The 20,089-nt window shown below is 48.8% G+C and overlaps 1 protein-coding gene across 2 annotated transcripts in view; it reads left to right on the forward strand.

The window, feature by feature from the left end:
• The window catches only part of CCDC61 (coiled-coil domain containing 61), a 597,856-nt gene that overhangs the window by 188,587 nt on the left and 389,180 nt on the right, over nt 1-20,089 (forward strand). The gene's annotated exons all lie outside the window — the stretch shown is intronic.

Below are 20,089 nucleotides of genomic sequence, written 5' to 3' on the forward strand. Positions count from 1 at the left end.
TCCCGGCGGAGCGACCATCTTGCACAGCGCACGCGATATGTGCAAATCGATTGGTCTGGGGCCAGGACACTTTGGGATGACGAAGGGAATCTGCAAAGATCACAGAAGCGTCTGTGATGCATGGCCGACTAGTAGCTGCACCCCGTTCTCCCCAGGACAGCTCCAGAACACAGCTCTGCTACCGCCCGCCTGCTTCGCTGGCTGCATCATGGTTGTCTCCTGCCTACTCCTATGGCACTGCAAGTGCTTGTTTCTGTTGCTGGTACAGAGATTAGGGCTGTGAACTTCTGCCGCCGCTGCCGGGCTCCCTAGCTCGCCTGTGAGTGTTAAAGGTAAGGGAGATCTGCACAAGATGCAAACAGCAGTCTTTTTTTTCCTGCTGGGCATGATTTACGATCGAGATCTCGGTTCAAACTGAGTTCATAGGCATTTGCCACCGCTGAAGGGTGAGAGATACGCCCGAATGACAAGCGAGGCTGCCGGAGAGTGCTTTTTTTTCAAGGAAAAAAAATGCTCTGCTCCAGGACTGGGTAAACAAATTGTTCAGGCGCAGAATGTTTACTGGGGTGAGGGAGGAGGGGGCGATTTGCTTCTTAAATTATATGTACATTACCCTACAATTTCCCAGTAAATAAAAGGCTGTGCATTACCGTTTACAGGCAGTATTTTCCCCCTCAACAAACTAATCTGGTGATATCAAACTGTGGGGTGCAGAGCGTGGGGGTTCAGTGGAGGGTAGCTTTAATGTTTACACTGTTCACAGGGGGCAAATATTGGGGGAGTGTTCTCTGCATGTGCCTCACAGGAAGTGTGAGAGGGTGTGTGTTCCTGTTTGTGTCTGTCTGTGCTTGTACCCCGAAAAAGCCGAGAACTCCTGTGCGAGCGGTCCAGCCCTTGTCCCCAGCAAACTACGTCAGGTAATAACCTCAAGCGATGCCACATGCTTGGTTTAAAGAGGGGGGGGTCAGCAGTAAGTGTGTGTTCTCCTTCTCCTCAGCCCACCTCTTATGCAGCTGCGTAATGTTCGAACCAATATTCGTCAAAAGCGCTTCTCGAAACACAAACTCAAAATTAAAGGGCGTCATTGTGTGGGTCTGGCCCCAGCCCGACAGGCCCAGCTTGTTAAAGTGTAACCCCCTGACGCACATACACTGGAAGCATTTAGCTGGAATATTTTAGCTCACATTTTTCGTTTTGGTTAGGCTGACTACAAAGTGCTAAGTCTGCTCTTTAGAGGCAGTCTAGAGCTGGACCCGAGTCAAATGTTAGACCACAGAAAGGCTAGACAGGGACACTGCATGTTTCAGAAACCCTGCAGGTGAGACAGGTGCAAGGGGCCTGAAGTTGCAGTGGGATGCAAGAGGTACGTTATGGATCCCAGCAGAAAGGAGTGTAAAACTCACAAGAGTGGGTGAGGCCACAAGTGTCATTTTCTGGCTAGGAAGCGGTCGGGTGCGCGCAAGTTACTTTTTCTTAAAGTGCCTTTTTGCAAAGAGGTCCAATTCCTGGGCACAGCATCCTGTAAGTGTCTGAGTCATGCTAGAAAAAATATGTTAAACAAAAAATGTAAAGGGGGTGTTCAAACTGGAAGTGCACATAGGTAGTTGGAAGTGTGGCAGAGTGACATAGGGAGAACTTGACAACATTTGTGGGGGGAGGGGGGGTTGGTATTTCCGACATGCCATGCTGTCGCTGAGATCTGTAAGAGTTGGGGTGCATAAGTACTGGATCCACGTGTGACGGTAGCTTGATGACATGGGCGTTGGGCCCTAACATAAGCATTGCCATTTGGAAATCCAAGTAGCAATGGTAGGATTAAGCTGTTGCACCCTGGTGGCCAAGCTCATATCATTCGCTCTACTCTACAGAAAATGGGGCTAGGAAGTCTCTATAATTGGGTGAGCTTTCTGATTGGTTCGAATCACCCCAGGCTGTTTGGTACTTCGAAACTCCTGGTAAGCAGTTATGTCCGCGCGCTTCCTCTCTTTCCCAGGGAAGGTCTACAGTGTTTGCACGCGGGTTGCACTGGCTGCGTCACGCTGCCCGGATCACTGTCCAGCCGCGCGCCCCCACACAGCACTATTTCATGAATTTAGTCAATTTCATGTTGTGCGTCTTTGGTATGATACATCATGCTGCCACGGTTGCTGCCCTTGACCTATGCATTTATTTCCAATGCAAAGTCTTCCTGTTTTGGAAAAATGTATTCATTCGTAATTGATACATGCATTTGTGTTTGTCTTATCCCATGGTGTATGAATTGCTATCTTCAACCCACACAATTCTTTCTGAAGTAAAACCGCAAGGTGGTGTGTGTGGGTTTCAGCACATTCTGTGTTGGTTTCGATTGTGTTTCTGTACACATTTTGACTTTGCCAGGGTAACTGTTGAAGCTGTATACAAGTTGCCATTGCTGTCCATTTGTTGCACTGATTCGCCCTATTGCCAGCCACACTTTATTTTGCTTTGAGACTCCCTTCTACCCTGGACTGAAGGAAATTGTGACTTTTAATAATAATGTGTATGGAACACTGGCCAAAAATCAGGATTAGAATTACTTGCTCTGTGCTTAAAGGGTTATTTCATGACAGCCACGCTAAATGCACAGGAGAGTGTTCCCTTGGGTTCCAAGGGGGTGGTGCAAAGTACGCTGCAGGGGTTTCCCCAGGGGTGCAGCAGCTACAGTTGCACCGGGGCCCAGAAGCTCGAGGGGCCCTTTGAACCTTGCCAATGCTGTATTTTACTGTCCCAACATCAGACACAAAGGGCTTTTTTCTTGCTTGCATGGCACTTGCTAAGATACTCCCCACCTTAGACCTGAATCACAGCGCACAGCTCTGCACACACAGACACACACCCCACCTTAGAACTCAATCACAGCACACAGCTCTGCACACACAGACACACACCCCACCTTAGAACTCAATCACAGCACACAGCTCTGCACACACAGACACACACCCCACTTCAGACCTGAATCACAGCACACAGCTCTGCACACACAGACACACACCCCACTTCAGACCTGAATCACAGCACACAGCTCTGCACACACAGACACACACCCCACCGGTTTCTTGGTTCTTCAAGGGACACACATGGAAGCCATCAGGTGCCTGTCGTTGAGGACGTGCAATATTGAGGCAATAGTGAAACAGTGCAATAGCTGTGCAAGGAGTTTAATAATCATCTGTCCATAACGCATGCACTTCCCATAGTGCTTGATGGCGCCTGGCACGCCACACGTCTAGGTAGACAAATCCTGTACATCTAGCAATACAACAACGAATATTATGCAGTCCTGCCCCCCTGAACATTGGAAAACATGCATTGGCATAGCAATTGGTCTCGCATTTTCGAAACTTTAACATATCCGTATTGTAAATGACAATGTCTTTTATTATTGCAGGTTTTTTTAAGCAAATAAATAAAAGACTTTGCCATTTACAATGCCAATAGCTCAAAATCTCACAAGTTCGAAACCTATAGCATAGCAAATGCTTGTGTTCCCTTCCTCGGAGCGAAAGGACCTGTACCATTTACAATACTGATTACTCACACTAGTACAAATGCAATGCGATAGATTTCGCAGTTATAAAAAAGTTAGCTATTGCCATTCTGCATTAGAGCATTTTCTTTGGTTTTTAGAAAGGAAAAAAACAAAAAAAAAACAATGTCATTTACAAGGCTAATAGCTCAAAATAATGTCATTGCGAGACCTATTGCATTGTAAATGCTTGTTTTTTTTGTGCAGAGTTTTATATAGCGCGAACTAGAACCGAACCGAATCAGTTATCAGAGCGCACAGTTACGTTACATGAGGACACACTTTCATTTTAGGCACGGGGAGATTAAGTGATTTGCCCAGAATCACAGGAGGTTTTGGGCGTCGTTACCGAGACTCGAACCCAGATCCCCAGGTCGAGCGCCTTAGCCGTTAGGCCAACCCCTCTCCCCAGGTGAGAGGATTTGATGTTGATGTAAGCGCGGCATTAGGGCGTTACCCATTAACCCCATTTTCTCACCATTTTAGTTATTTACTTAGCGCCAACTCTGTATTGCAGCGCTTTACATGATAACCAGTTATATTATACAGGGACATATTCGTTTTCTTTTTCTCACGGGGAGATTTAGTGATTTGCCCAGAATCTCAAAATGCTGTGCCCACGCCTAGCGCTGCCATTACGTCGCATGAACTTTTTTTTGATTATGAAACAAATTATTCCACGAAGCCCATTTCATGTATTTTAACACTAGCTCTATGATAACAAACCGCTCAAGTTGCATCATCCAAAGAATTTGACAAGTCAAGGTTTTTTGTGTGAATTTTAGTGCATGCCAGAGAGGCCACAATAAAATTGTAATTGAAGTCAATTCTGTCTGTTTGTTTTAGAAAGAAGATGATGTCCACCAGCCAAAATGCCACAGCAGGCAAACGCAGCGCAACTTCAGCCATTCTGCTCTGCCAGTGAATCACAAGTCCCTGCTTTTAAGAGACCAAAATAAAACAAGCATTGGCATAGCCAATAGGTCTCGCCATTGGGACCTTATAAGGGTTTAGCCATGCAACACTTGATGTTGCACCAAGGATATTGTGCTGGGTAACTAAACTCTTCTAAGGTCCCAAAGGCGAGAGCTATTGGCTATGCCAATGCTTGTTTTCTTTTGGTCTCTTAAAAGCAGGGACTTGTGATGCTTGTTTAATAGGAGACTGGGCTCCATTTTAAATCTCTGTACTGGCTGTAAAAATGAATGTGTGGATGCCAGAGAAGAGAGCCAGAGAGAACTGCTCTGTATGTGACTGTGTTTTAGAAAGACCATGTCTTTGTGCAAGATTCTTAGCAAGATGTTGTCACTCTGTTTGAGAGAGTATGTGTGTAAGAGAGTATGCTTGTGTGCCTGTGTGTAGGATAATCGGACAGTGTGAGTTTTGCAGTCATGTAACCTGTACTGTAAAACAAAAGAGCATGACATGTTCCACGTTCGACCACAATCCATTTTGTTACAAATCACATGTTTTGGAAGAAAATTAGTATTTCCTCTTCAAGCCCCACCCAAGTCAGCGGGTGATGATTTGATGACATTGTCAAGCCTTCCTACGTATGCAATTAAGTTTCTTTGAAGATAGTGTTTCTATATGGATACATATGTAAAGGAAACACAGCAGAGATCAGTACTTTAAGCCGATTAGAGAACTGTGTTAAAGGAAGGCTATAAGGATATGATTGCATGTGTGACTTCATACGAGAAAGTCGCCGACCATCTCCATCATCTGTGATGAAGAGGCGCCTTGTAACCACTTTCAGAGCACCTGCCAATTAATAGTTAGCCGCTGTCGCCCTCCCACCATACATGAGACCGATGTATCATTTTATATATGTGATGTAGTCTAAACCTGAATGGGTCAGTGGAAGGCTGAGAAAATAGTGTCTCTAACGGTGAGTAGTGCCTGGTAGCACCACTTGTCAAAAGATTGGTAACAGCTGTGGAAACGGCAGCATCAGCAAGAGGCCCATGGAGACACCTAGAGCTACAAAGCAAGAGTAACAGACATCGGAGGGAGAGGGGGAGTGTGGGACCAAGGAGTGATGAAGTGAAGGGAAGTGAGGGTAAAAAATGTAATGTATGGTCCAGTAGCGCAGAAGAGAAGCTGCTTGGAACTCAAAGAAGGCAAACCAAGGCAAAGTAAATAGAGGTCGCCGATGTGCTCTGAGCGGGTTCGGGGACGTCCAAAAGAGAGGAATGGTCTGTTTAGGAAGGGAAGCATCAAAGTGAAACTCAGCCTTTCATAGGTCACATAGGTCTGGAATACATGGATCAAGGTACTATGCTCGGTATGTGCTTTGGGGAGATGGTACAATGGGAGGTAGAAGGAACCCCTGGGCACTAAGATTCCTACCTTGAGGGTCCCTCTGGCAGGCTCTGCAAAGATCAGCAAGTCCGGTCGAGATCCATCATTTTAGATGTATTCATTGTTAATTGCCTGTTATGTACAGCACGTAGAGGCCATGAAAGTGTTGTAGAAAGCGCTACAGGTTATTGTGAAGTTAATATAATCAGCAGAAGATAACAAGCATTGAGATATCCAATAGATCGCACCTTTGGGGCCTTATAAGTGTGTAGCCAGAGCTGATGGCTTAATCTAAAAGAAACACTCTAGTTATAGATTCCATACCTTAGAATTACCCCCAGGAGTCAGACTGGATCTGGAAACTTTTTTCGTTAGCAGTACCTCTGTGTGTCGGAAGGTGGCGTCGGTCGGCTCTGAGTCCGTCGTTGGCGTCGTGGTCACTGGGATGACGTTGCTGTAGCTACTTAGACGCCGCCCTCGTGCTGATGTCAGTTCTTACTTTTTCCGCGCCAGCCAGCGCAGATCCAGAGTGAGCGGTAGCTCCAGTCACTTTTTGACAGACTTTTTCTCAACTTTTGTCGACTTCATTTTTAAGGCCATCGACTCCTGGTGCATGAGGGATGCCCGGCTTCTAGGCATGCGCTTCCTGCGCATGCGCCTCTTTTGCCTGGAGCGCGACCCCGACCCCGACCCCGAGTCGTGCTCCGACTGCCGGTTGATGGTGCCGTAGGCTTTGCGGCAGCGGTCCCAAAAGCTGCTTGAGTGCCGGCAGTCGGCTCTGTGCCGTTCAGGGTCCCGGTGTCGAGGGAGGTCGAGGGACCGGTCTCGGAGCCATCACCACCTATCCAAGTCATAGAAGTATTCGCACTCGGAGTCGGGTAAGTCGAAGCACAATAAGAAGTCGAAGAAGCATCGTCGCTCTTCAACTTCTCCCCGTGGGTCGGCTGATGTGACGACGGATGTGGGCGGTGCCACTCCAGCGGAGGCCAAAGAGTCAACTCTGGGCTTTCCTCCCTTCCGAGCACCCGGAGCGACTCCCGCCCTACTTCGTAAGTTTTACAAGGCAATGCTTTTCATCTTTGGGTGGCACAAACCCACCGGCGCGCCTTAGGGCCCTGCTGACTCGGTTGGGGGGGGGCCTAGTCCTTTTCCGCCGTTGGCTCCAGCCACGGCGCCGCAGGCCCCCCTTGGATCCAGATTGGCGGCTTTTGACCTTATTACACCTCCACCGACTCCGCTTCCTCGGCACTGCAACCGATGACGGTCATGTCCCTGGCCGGCGTCGACCCCAGCCTCCATCTCGATGTGGACCCGGAGCCGGACCGGCGTCATACGACGCCGGCTCCGGCACCGAGTGGGGTTTTTGTGCCCCTGTTCACTCCTGGGGTCCCTTATCGGCCAGATTGGCTACCTAAGGATGAGGAGGAGGACTAGGAGGGGTCAGGTGACCCTTTAACTGACCAGATGGAATCTGAACAGGACTGGAGGGGTCTTGACACATCTGCTGACCTTGGCATGTTGTCTCCTCCTACTGTGGCTACGGAGGAGGGAACGTCAAACGCAGCGGAGGAGGGAGCGTCATACGCAGTGGTGTTGCGTAGGGCGGCCGAGGCCCTCAACCTCGAGCTTGCTACGGTGGCGGTCAGGGTTAACCTCCTGACAGAGGTGCTTCAGCCGGCAGCGAGCTCTTCGGAGCTACTGCTGCCGTTTAATGGGGCCCTTACTGACGTCCTTTTTGGCACGTGGTCCAGGCCCAACACGGGGGCGCCCGTGGATAGGATGATTTCCCGATGCCACCGCCCAGCTCTGGGCGACCCCACTTTACTCTCCCAACACCCCACCCCGGAGAGCTTGGTGGTCCAGGCCTCCACTTCCAAGAGCGCATTCCCTACTGCTCCACTGAAAAGGGAATCCAAGAAGCTGGACAATCTTGGGAAGAAAATTTTCTTTTCCGCCAGCTTGGGACTGCGGTCGGTAAACACCGCTTGTCTATTGGGCCGTTATTCCCACTCTGTGGCATTCAACACCTTATCAACACAACAAGTAATTTCTCAGAAAAGAACGGATTAAGTATAAATTTAGGAAAATCAAAGGTGATGATATTTAATCAAAAATTTAAAAAGTCACACCCACAGTGGTTTCTGCGAGACCAGAAGATGGAAACAGTCAAAGAATATAAATATTTGGGCATCATTTTCGACTCTAAAGGCTCTTTCAAACAACAAAAAACGGCAATTAAGAACAGAGGGATATCACTGGCCATTGCACTAAAGAGCATTAAGAACAAAATAGCGGGACCAAACCTAATCCCTCTGCTAGACGTTCTACAAGCAAGACTACTGCCATCGATAACCTATGGTAGAGAATGTATGAGGGGGAGAAATGAGTCCGTATTAGACAAAGTAGTAGCAAAAACAATGCGAATACTCTTCAGTCTCCCACCGTATACCTCGCCAGCCCAACTAAGGTTTGAGTTCGGCCTACAGAAACAACAAATAGCACGTAAGGGTGTGTGACGGGGCGGGGCGTCACTGTGAGGAATACGGTGAGGAACATGATACTTCACAAGACTGGTGGTCAGCTGTTCCCTTGTCGCCCCTTTATGTTCCCATTCAACAGCCTACCTCCCCTTATCCGGAGGAGTGGCCACTTGCAGACACTGAACAACGTTGGGGATACGAGGATGAAAAAGGACAAGGCGCCTTTAATTCCGCCTTTCAGGAAGACGAGACTCCGCCCATCTGGAGCGTCACGGAGCCAAAACGAGGAGGACCGCGGAAGACATGGGACGGCGTTTCCCTGGAGGAAGAAGGCGTTACAGAGTGGAGAGTGAGAGCGGAATCGAAGAGTTGCGGAGAAGACGAAGAAGAAGCCCCGACGAGCCCAGCTGTGGACATCAAGCCAGGAGGCCAACGTCTCGGTGAATCGCCCCGCCACGTTCCCGTGGGAGGAGCGTGGCTAACAAAGGTACGTGGCAGAGTTGCGGGGTGGGTAAGTCGGAGTGGCCAGCCTATCGACTGACAGCCAGTGTAAATAAGTGTATAGTCTCCTTGTTCCTTTCCCCTCACGAGCACGAAAGGCACAGTACCATCTGATGTAAATACACTACGCACTTGGTTTCCCTCACTCCCGGCCCCGAACATCCTACGCTGGACATCCCAGTGATTGCTTTTCTTTTTCCTTTCTTTACGGTTCCGGCTTATACTGAGGACACCGCCTGTGAAGGATTTTGCCAAAACCACCGGTCTGGCGGAAACACCTCCCCTGCGTAGCCGAACCACCCTGGAACTCCGAGCTTTCCCCAAGGGCGTAAGAACGGAGCCGGACGAGTTTGCCCGAATAAGACTCTCTAGCAGGAGAAGAAAAGCTTACATGCAAATAAAATCCTCCTTAAAATCATTACTCCAAGTGTCCGACTCAGTTCCTTCTACACCTCCTGCTCCCGCCCCTGTACAGGGTGCTTACGCAAAATGCTGGCACAAAGTAAAAAGTGCTGAGATGGGCACCCTGAATACTTACTTATGGAAAGAGCTGGAAAGAAACTTGGACAGCCTCGCAATGGTCTATCTCCAATCAGCAATAAGCACCCTTGTGCTAAAAGACCTTTGGGAAGCAAGCTGCACACACAAATGCTTTAATCGGCTCGTCAACAAAACTGTGAAGATTCAATCCCTGGAAAAAGACGAAGCAGCATTAACCAGGAGAATTCACGGGTGGTTCGTGATCCAGAGCTACTCCAGGCCCCAACCACAGGTCTACCTAGGCACTGGCTTCTCAAGGGCGGCAAAGGAATCCTTTTTGCAGTTGAGGATGGGGGTAATACCATCAAAAGAAAATCTTCCCCCGTGGAAACGCTTGGAATCCAACACAAAGTGCAGACTCTGCGAAGATCCAAAGGAGGATGTTTTGCACTTGCTATGTAGCTGCAAAGCCCTAGATATCGAACAAAGGAGACAACTAACACAGCTTTGGAACCAAAGACGTCTGCGAACCCGCCGACAGGCATTGTTGGCATGCTTTAATGGGTAGGACATTCAATTAGCCTGCAGACTGGTTTGCTTTATGAAATTAGCTAACACCGCGCTAAACCAAGCCATTAGTCCTTGAACTGAAAAAACTATGATCTGCGAAAAACTCTTACATGTAAAGAACTTTCATTTGCGAATGTTTGACAGAGTGCCTTTTTCTCGAGAACAAAAATCATACACTGACAGTGCCTCACAGCAATCCTGGGTTTTTAACTCTTCTATATTTAAGGATAGCACAAGATTCCTTTTTGCACATATTTATTCTTTTTCATATTTATTAACATTGCAAATTTCGAAATGTTTTTATACTAACGTGACTGTAATGAAATGTTTTCCTTTTATCTTTTGCCTTTTTATGTGCTTTGCAAAAGTGCTTAACCAAGTACTTTTAGACCAATTGCAAAGATTTTTATTAATCATGCAATAAAGAATTTACTTACTTACACTCTGTATGAGATACGGTTGCGCAGGTGCAGCCTCAGTGTTCGGAGGAGGCTGGACAGTGCTCTCCCAGGCTGCCGCTGCCGGGAGGGATGCGGCTAGGTTTATCCTCTGTTGTGGGCTAGATACTACCTACTCTCTAGGCGGGACGATTTCCACCTCTTTAGCCCTTCATCGCTATGCCTGGATGAGATCGACTGGCTTTAAAGGGGGATGTCCAGAACACCTTGATGGACATGCCCTTTGATGGCCGTCGCCTTTTTGGCGACAACGCGGACAACGCTCTAGAGCGTTTCAAGGACTCACGGGCTACGGTCAAGTCCTCCGGCCTCTCCAGCCGCCCAGCGCAGTCTGCTTTTCGCCCTTTCGTGGCTACGGAAGGGTTGCTCCACTACGTTCCACCCAGAGTCAGAGGCCGCAGCATGTTGCCCAACCTTTGCGCGGCGGGGGAAGTGGGAACCAACGCTGTGGTTCAAGGGGCCAGTGGGCGGGTCAGTCCACCAACCCCCCTCTGCAGCAGCCTCCAAACCCTTCTAGTCCAACCTTTTAGGCCCATGAAACGCCAGTGGCCGGCAGGATTTGCCATCACCTCCCCCACTGGCGCACCATCACGTAGGACAGGTGGGTTTTGCAAATAGCCCAAAGGGGCTACACCCACCCCCTTCGAGGCTACCCCTCCAGCCATGCCCCCTCAACACCACCGAATGTCGGAAAATCACCTGGCTCTTCTCTAAAAGGAAGTTTTATCTCTCTTGGCCAAGGGAGCCTTTGAGCACGTTCCTGTCCCAGAAGTAGGTTGTGGTTGCTATTCCCACTACTTTCTGGTACCCAAGAAGGCCAGGGGTCTGCGTCCTATCTTGCATCTCAGGCACGTCAACCGCTTCCTCCGGAAGGAGAAGTTCAAGATGTTGACGCTCACTCAGGTCTTGTCTGCTTTCGACTGTGGAGACTGGTTGGTAGCGTTGGACTTGCAGGACGCTTCTTTTCACATCCCAGTCCGGCCTGCCCACCGGCGTTACATGCGGTTCATGGTAGGCCGTGAGAGTTTTCAGTTTACTGTGCTCCCCTGTGGCCTTTAGTAGCGCCCCTCAGGTGTTTACGAAAATGATGGAGGTGGTCGCAGCTCATCTGCGCACATCAGGGGTTCTAGTCTTTCCCTATCTCGATGACTAGCTGTTGAAGGCGGGCTCACCCCAGGCAGTCGTCTCCCACCTCCTGCATTCGCTGGGATTCTTCATCAATGTGCCGAAGTCGCACCCGATTCCCTCTCAGAAGCTCCTCTTCATCAGAACGGTTCTGGACACAACGCGGTTTCGGGTTTATCCTCCCAAACAGCGAGTCCGGGATATTCGGGCTATGATTCCGTTCTTTCAGCCTCTATCCCGGGTTTCGGTCCGGATGACCCTCAGGCTGCAGTGTCTCATAGCCTCCTGCATCCTGCTGGTCAATCATGTCAGGTGGCATATGCGGGCTCTGCAGTGGGACCTGAAGTTCCAGTGGGCGCAGCATCAGTGTAATCTGTCCGATTGCGTCCAGATCTCGAAGGGCACTGCTCGACAGTTGCAGTGGTGGCTCACGAACCAGGATTGAGACAACGGCAGATCCCTCTCCCTTCCTCAACCAGAGCACACGGTGGTGACGGACGCATCCCTTCTGGGATGGGGCGGCCACATGGGAGAGGCGGAGATCAGAGGCCTCTGGTCTCTGGCGGAGTCCGGACTTCACATCAACCTTATGGAGCTCCGGGCGATTTGTCTTGCACTGAAGGCATTCCTTCCCTCTGTCCGGGGAAGAGTAGTGCAGGTGTTCACGGACAACACCAGAGGCGTCCCCCAAGGGTCCGTACTCTCCCGGCAATTGTTCAACATATACATGGTACCCCTCACCTCCATTCTGAATAAAGCCAACATCCCCTTCCATCTATACGCAGATGACACCCAGATGTACCTGGAATCCTCCTCCCTCAACGACATTCTAAGACTCAATAATACTCTCAAAGAAGTCCAAGAGTGGCTATCATCACACCACCTTAAACTCAATCAAGGTAAAACCGAGATCCTCCTCATCTCCAACCAGGAAGAAAACCCGCAAATGACGGAGTGGCTGAAAGCCATTGATGCACTCAACGCGAATCTCACCCTGACAAACTCGGTAAAATCACTGGGAATCACCCTGGACCACAAACTATCCATGACTAACCACATCAAGAACTCTGCTAAGAGCGCCTTCTTCAATCTGAAGTTACTCAACAAAATCAAACCCTACATTCCACCTACGGATTTCAAGCAAGCCATCCAATCTCTGTTGATATCCAGACTGGACTACGGGAACGCAATCCTCTCCGGTACGCCTCTCTCCCACCTAGCACCCATAAAAATCACCCTCAATGCAGCGGCCAGAATGGTCTCCGGAGTAAAACAATTTGACCACATTTCTCCCGCACTCAGAAATCTAAAATGGCTCCCAGTGGAAAAGCGGGCCAGCTTCAGAACGGCCTGCCTGACACACAAAGCCTTGCATACAGAGAAACCAGAATACCTAGCCTCTAAACTCACGAAAGCCGGTCAATCTAGAAGTCTCAGAAGTTCCAACTCCCTCCTTCTCATCCCCCTGAAGACACGCAAACATAAAACCGCAACTCGTTCCTTTGCAGGGAATGCTCCAAAAATCTGAACGCCATCCCCGTGGACATCAGAACTATTCCTTCCTTTCTAAAGTTCAAAAGCCGCCAAAAAGCCCTCTACTGTGCCTTCCCGAACCCAATTACGTAACTCTCATGCTCTAACATGTCAGCCATCAGACCGCACGCACCCTCAATCTTACCTCATCCCCTCTATCCTCCCCATCGCATGGGGTCTACACCACTAGGAAAATCTCTCAGGATAATACTTTGTCGCGTCAGCAAGAATTCACCCTGACTAATTACCTCAACGAGGACCTCCGATCCCCTGAGCCCTATTCCTCAGCGTCACACCTCAGTCCTCATCACCTGTGGACTCTCCGAACGCTTATGTTTGTTTGTACTTTACTCGTTGACTCTATATTTGTCTTCTACACATCCTGATGTGAAGCACTCCGATACCCTCGGGTCTGGCCAGCGCTATAGAAAACTCCTAAAACAAAAACATAAAATAAAAAAAGAAATAAACCCTATGTCAGGAGGCCCTCCGCCTCTGGACATGGCTGGAACATCAGGGCATATCCCCGGTGGTTCAACACCTGGCAAGTTCCTTGAACGCCAGGGCTGACTAACTCAGCCGCAGGTGCAAAATGGATCACAAATGGCGTCTTCACTCTGAAGTGGTGCGAGGTCTCTTTCGACAGTGGGGAGAACCTTGGTTAGATCTATTCGCCACCAAAGAGAACGCATGTCAATAATTTTGCGCGCTGGAATTTCCAAGGCGGCACTCGCTAGGCAACGCTTTTTGTCGCAAGTGGAGTTGGGGTGTGTTGTACGCCTTTCCGCCTATACCGCTTCTGTCCAGAGTGCTGAAGAAGATCAGGCACAACCGGGCCCAAGTCATTCTTGTGGCTCCTGTTTGGCCACGAAGAGTCTGGTATCCCGAGCTGCTCAACATGGCCATCGGCCCGCCGATCAGACTGCCTCTTCGGGAGGATCTTCTGTCGCAGCAGCAGGGGACGGTCCTCCACCTGAACCTGTCCAGCCTCCACCTCCTTGCGTGGAGATTGAGCGGCGGCAGTTGACATCATTTGACTTGCCTCCCGAAGTCTGTGATGTAATCTTGGTAGCCAGCCGTCCCTCCACTAAGACGGTATAAGTCTGCCGGTGGAACAAGTTTGTGGCATGGTGCTGGGGCATCAGCACAGACACTGTGTCAATGCATGCAGTTCTCCTCTATAGTCCACCCAGAGAGAAACAGTGGCATCAGAATTGCCTGGCACTGCATATTGGTATCCAGTACCCGCGCAGGCAATGAGATGCACTTTGCAGTGGCACACATCAAGCCTTGTGCTAGGCTGCTTACCTAGTCAATGAAGCATCAGCACAATGTGCCCCTATATATACTGCCTACATGCAAGCCGAGATCTCAGACCACTTATGAGGGCAGTAATCATTAGATCAATTAAAAAAAGGATTTGAGTTGGGGTGGCTTGCAGAAAAGGAAAAGCTCTTCTTTACAAATAGAAATCCAACAACTCCTGTTATACATGCACTCCCAAAGATCCATAAAAATCCACTAAACCCTCTGGGACATACAATAATTTCAGGAGTGAACTCTATCTTAGAACCTTTGGCTAAATATGTAGATGTATTCTAAAACCCCTGATCCCAGATATACTGAGTTATTTAAAAGATACTACTGATGTAATCAATAAATTGGATCAGATAACCTTTGACCCCGGGGTGGACTTTATCGCTACATGCGACATCACAAGTCTGTACACTATCATCCCCCAAGATGCAGGACTTGAAGCCATGGAAAACTTCTTAGAAATACGACCTAGGCCTCATTATGTACCGACTTGGTTTATCCTAGAGCTAGCTCAGTTGTGCCTTAAACAGAACTTTTTGTGCTTCAATAGAACTTTCTATTTGCAATTAGAGGAATTGCGATGGAATGTCCCTTTGCCCCAGAAATGGCTGTGATGTTTATGGCCAAATATTTGGACAATCCCTTTAAAAACAACATTATGACATGGAAACGTTTTATCAACTATGTATTTTTGAGATGGAGGGGTGAAGGAGACTAATTTTTTTAATTCATCAAGTGGTTAAATAACAGCATGTGTGAGATAAAGTTCACCGCTCAATGGAGCAAAGATGCCATAACTTTTCTGTAACCAGGCAATTAAACATAAAGAGGGTAAAATCTACACTACCCTGTACACCAAAGAAACTGATAGGAATACCTTACTTCATTATAAAAGCCACCACCAGCGTGGCTTTAAAGATAAACTACCATACAGTCAGTTCTTACGCCTATGTAGGAATTGTAAGAAAAAAAGTAGACTAGTTTGAAAATGGCAATAAATTGGTTCAGAAATTGACAGATCGACAATATCCATACAGACTACTAAAACGATCAATGAAAAGAGTGTGGTACACACCGAGAGAGTGTCTATTAAAACCTAAGACTAAACAGCCCATTGACCATTTAGTGTGTGTAACTACGTTCAATTCAGCTACAACAGACGTTAAAAAGATAATACGGAAACATTGGCGATCAATTTCCTTTTTGAATCCCCTTAGTGAGATGCTGTTATGTGTCCTAAAGAGAAATAAAAATCTCAGAGACAAACTGGTCCACTCAACACAGAGCTACAAGGTCCACAGAGAAATATGGAACCCTTCTGGGTCTACCACATGTACTGCTTTTTCTCTATCTTTTCCCTGCCACTGCGATCATGCCATTCTTTTAGGCAATCTCAGTTTGTAGATCTGAAATGGATTTTAAACGGATTTGTTCCCCATTTTTAGCTGCCTTGATTCAGAGCCCCCTTCTGTTTTGTCTCCAGGAGATGACTCCAGCTCAGGCTCGCCTCTCTATGTGCATGCTGTCTGCCCAGATGCTGAGAACTTTCCACCCATGTGAAACTGTGTAGTATTGTTGCCCGATTCTGATTGTTTTGGTGCTCCCCACCAGCCCCCACTTCTCTCATCATGCAGTGGCTGCTGGCTCTCCCGGGGTCGCTTCCACCAGTGCTGCTCCTATCAGCCTCTCTGTCAAAGTTATCGGCTTGAGGGGAGCCGCAGAGTGCTGTTTTGTTATGCTGGGCAGAGAGCAAAAAAAAGACCAGCATTTGCAATACAATAAGTCTCGCATTTGCGAGATTTTGAGCTGTTGGCATTGACCATGGCCTTTTTTGATCTGCTTAGAAACTCTGCAAGCAACGACTATCAGTACAAAGTGCACATAAATAAAAGGCATTGTCATTTAAAAATCCAATAGGTCAAAGTTTCGAAAATGCGAGACCAGTTGCATTGCAAATGCTTGTTTGAATGTGGATATGACCAAGGCTAATTATAGAACTGGTAACACCAGCCAGTACATGAGATAACAGAGCCAGCGCTGTGCATAATGATAACTAGAGGCAATGTGAAGTGGTGCTGCGGAGCACTCCATCCCAAGCAGTCAGAAGGCGCTGTGGACTATATTAGTGTGCCTCGGTTATGGGTCCCCCTTGACAAGGTGAAAGTCACTTTGCAAGTCATTTGAAGGTATGGAAAAGCAGGCGCGATGCTGAAACCTAAAGCACAGCGCCTCGGGGCGGGAGGGTGCTGCGGGCGGGATACACCATTGTGTGTGCCTGTGCTGTTAATTTGATTACTGTGCCGTGCTTAAACCTAAAGCATGGCGCCTGGGGGTGGGAGGCGGCTACGGGCAGCTGGCGCTATTGTGTGCGCCTGTGTTGTTAATGTAAATAGAAAAACAATGTTTAGATGCAGAAGATGATAATGGCGTGAGTGCGCCCTAGAAAGTTAAAGCGTGTTGTAAAAGCAAAATAAAAAAAATTGTTTTACTTACAATATGAGCTGTTTGTACGCTACCATATGTTCTGTAAATGTAACAAAGCGTGGCAGGAGGGGGCTGTGGGCGGCTGCCACAATTGTTTACTGTATGTCCATGTTATTGGAAAAGCAGGCACTGTGCTGAAACCTACAGAGTGGCGCCCGGTGGCGAGAGGGGGCTGTGGGCGGCAGGCGCCATTGTTGAGTGTGCCCTGTTTTGTTAATTAACTAAAAAGATGTTTAGGTGTACAACAAGAGAAAGGCGCGAGTGTGCCATATTACAGTTAAACCGTGTTGTGAAAGCGAAATAAAAAATGTAAAAGCAGGCGCCCTGCTGCGTTACAGTAAAGCATGTCATGGGTGGAATAGGATAAATCATTCAATAAAATAGTGTTCACAGACTAAATAAAAAATACGTAGTAACAACACAAGTAAAGGTACAGTCCTCATGGGAATTACAAATGTAGACAAGGCGTTAATAACGACGGGCTGCAAAGCCTATTCATGAATCAAAAGCAACCATTCAGAAAGGAAACTAACAGAAGCCAATTGAAAAGATGGGCGGAAAATTGGCAGAGCTTCAAGTCCATACCTGAATACAGCATGCATCGCAGAGCACCACATGCACTTCCCAGGCTCGACCGAAAAAGGCTTCTTCACTGTGGTTGCCGAACTCCATCCTACCATATGCATAATCTTCCACCACGATCAACCCCTCCTGAAGAAGCCCTTGGTAGACCCCACCAACCTCAAAAACTAGAGACCCATCTCCCTGCTCCCATTCCCAGAGAAAGTCATCAAGAAAGCCATCAACAGCCAATTCGCCACCTTCATCGAAGAGCACAACATTCTCGACTCATCCCAATCCGGCTTCAGAAAAAACCACAGCACAGAAACCGCCCTCCTCGCTGAAACAGACGACATCCGCTCCCTACTGGACAGAGGAGAAACAGTAGCCCTCATCCTCCTCGACCGCTCAGCGGTCTTCGACACAGTCTCCCACCGTACCCTAACACGCAGACTCCACGGCGCAGGGATCCGGGACAAGGCCCTTTACTGGATCCGTTCTTTCCTCCTAGGCAGAACGCAACGGATCAGACTCCCTCCTTTTCTCTCGGACCCAGGGCTCGAGTCGGGGTACCACGCGGGTGGACGGCGTCCCCCCACTTATTTTAAGGGGTCTTACCGGGTGGACGCCGTCCCCCCTGTGCAAAAGCTGTGCTGAGCTGGCGCTAGCGCTGTCTACGGCTCCGGGTCATGTGCTGAGCCGACAGTTCCCAAAGACAGTATAATTAAGGCCCCAGGCAGGGCGCCTCCACTCCAGCAAGTGAGCCATTACCGACACAGGCACCCCCCGGCAAGCCCATTCAGTGATACGTCATGGCTGGAGTCAGGTTACAAAAGCACAAACAGCCCCTCCAAAAGCTCCTCGAGTGCGATTCCGAGCCTCGTCCCGCCTCTCTCGCGCTCCTCCTCTTCGGGGTAAACTGTCTGGTTAGCTAGCTCAGTGGGTAAAAGCAACTGCATTAGACATCAGTGTTTGCCTTGCAAGGCTCATGTTTTTTTTCTCACTTTTCCACCATCTTGTTTTACCCGAGTGCACTGGGCAAATGGGCTGTTGCAAACTTTGTCTACTAAGTAAGACTATTCTCGATTACGGACATTCTTAGTAGGTCATTGCATCACTTTCAGATGAGCTCTGTAGAATGATATATGAAAGTTTTCTGCAATGTTAGGTACTCGTTGCTGTTTTGTAAATTATTATTATTTATTTTTTAACTGAATTTTGAACTGGTTGGGGTTTGCACAGGCAGAAAGCGACACGCCAGCGAGGCCGCAAGCCCCCTTCACACAAAAGATAGCCCCCTCCAAGCATGAGCGTCCCCCCACTTCTAGTTTTTTTTACCTTTCGTGACGTCACTTCCGGTCGTGCCGTCACTTCACGTATTTGTGCTTCCCCCCACTTCTAGGTTTTTTACCTTCCGTGACGTCACTCCCTGTCGTGACATCACTTCCGTCTCTGAGCGTCCCCCCACTTCTTTATTTAGGACTTGTGCCCTGATCGGACCTTACACCAACCACCTGCGAAGTCCACCAGGGGTCCTCCCTCAGCCCAACGCTCTTCAACGTCTACATGGCTCTGCTCGCCCCCATTGTTAGAACCTACGGACTCAACATTGTTTCATACGCAGATGACACCCAACTCATTCTCTCCCTATCCAGCGAATCCAAAGAAGCCAAACACAACTTTCAAGAAAGCATGGAAGCTGTCGCCAAATGGTGAAAAGCAGCTGTCTACAACTCAACACTGACAAAACAGAAGTACTCATCATGGGCCCACACCCGACGCCTGGAACGACACCTGGTGCCCCCCCCCACCCTCGGAAGCCAACCCACCCCCACGGGCCCCGCACAAAACCTGGGTATCATACTGGACTCCGAGCTCAAAAGGGACTGCCAGATCAACTCTGTTGCATCCTCCTGCTTCCACACCCTCCGCCTGCTACATAAGTCCTTCAAATGGATCCCTCTCGAGCACAAAAAAAAGTCACTCACACCCTCGTCACCAGCAGACTCAGCTACGGCAATGCACTCTATGCCGGAATAGACAAAAACCTTACCTGCAAGCTACAAAACATCCAGAATGCCGCCGCTAGACTGGTCCTCAACCTGGGAAGCCACTGCCACATCTGCCAGCATCTGCACATACTCCACTGGGTCCCCATCAAGACTAAAATCACCTTCAAGATCCTCACCCACACACACAAAGCCCTCCACAACACCGGACCAGCATACCTGAACAGCAGACTCAACTTCCACGCACCCCAAAGGACCCAACGATCAGCCCTTCTCTCCTACGCCATGGTTCTCCACGCCAGAAAGACCAGATCGGGAAGCCGCTCCTTCTCCTTCCTCGCAGCCAGAGCCTGGAACGCCCTACCGCTCCACCTCAGACAAACAACATCACTCCCCATGTTCACGAGAAACCTCAAAACTTGGCTCTTAGACAGACTCCCTCCGTGAGGCACTGGAACCTGCATCTCCCCTCTTCCCCAGCGCCTTGTGACCCTTACAGGTGAGTAGTCCTGCTTAACAAACACGCGATTGATTAATTGATTGAACCTTCATGAACTGAGGAATTGCAAGCAATTGGTCAGACCCTCAACCTCCAGTCTGGTCAAAATTCTCCCTACTACATCTGGGGAAGTCTTTGTTGCTCCTAAGCAGAACGATCACCTTTCGTAGGTTGTAAAGAGCTAAGGGGGAGACCTTATTGAGGCCAGAGTGAATTCCCTC

The sequence above is a fragment of the Lissotriton helveticus genome, chromosome 9, assembly GCF_964261635.1.
Source record: "Lissotriton helveticus chromosome 9, aLisHel1.1, whole genome shotgun sequence".
NCBI lineage: Eukaryota > Metazoa > Chordata > Amphibia > Caudata > Salamandridae > Lissotriton > Lissotriton helveticus.